We start from the raw sequence: 832 nt of genomic DNA, 5'->3' as shown, positions 1-832 counted from the left end.
AAACTATTTTATTAAATTACTTACAGGCCAGTTGGAGGTCAAAATGATGTTTGATGTTGTAATTTTGAACATTAAAAAACTGATATAAGGTTTACCAACATTCTATGAAGAAATGTTTGAATTCCTTTGCTAAGTGGTTTCAGCAGACAAATTATGATTCCATTCATATATCCGTCACACAGTCGAAATCAGTGTCCAAACATTATTTATGCGAACAATAAATTAATTTGCAGTGATGGAAATCCTTTTTAATTTTTAACGTTGCAAGAAAAGGTATTCTTTAGACTTGGGGACTTACTAGATGAAATAGATGATTTTATGTATTAAAAAGTAAGTTAAGAGAGGCTTAATATCTCACCCATTGGAAGCTTTTAGGCTTATGTCTGTGATCGACGCCATTCCTGTTGGAATGGCGTTGAAAAACTCAAAACGTCTGCTTGCGGTATTTGCAATACGAAACCTGTTGTTATACAGGATCAGTGCAAACTGATTGTAAACAGCGGGGGGGGAAATCGTTTCAAATAAAGTCTGTTGTGTCTAAGACTATTAGAAGCAAAGGAGCTTCGGAGTAGAGTAATCACACCGGCCGACTGGCTCAGTTAAGGTTTAATCATCGAATTTCCGGTGGACATTCTTGGATTGGAAGAAAAAATATATAGCCCTGCCTTTTCGTGTCACTTCTTACCACGAGGATTGACATGAATTTCCAGTTACAAAGTCCTGAATAAAGTGTCTAACCACAAATGTATTTCTTCAATAATGTTTGGCATTTATTCTATCTCCGGCGTGTTCTCTTTCTGTGGAGTCATGGCGGACGAGACCTCTTGAGCAC

This window comes from Montipora foliosa, chromosome 6, assembly GCF_036669935.1.
Source record: "Montipora foliosa isolate CH-2021 chromosome 6, ASM3666993v2, whole genome shotgun sequence".
Classification (NCBI taxonomy): domain Eukaryota; kingdom Metazoa; phylum Cnidaria; class Anthozoa; order Scleractinia; family Acroporidae; genus Montipora; species Montipora foliosa.
The sequence above is the reverse complement of the archived record's forward strand: the minus strand, read 5'-3'. Positions refer to the sequence as shown.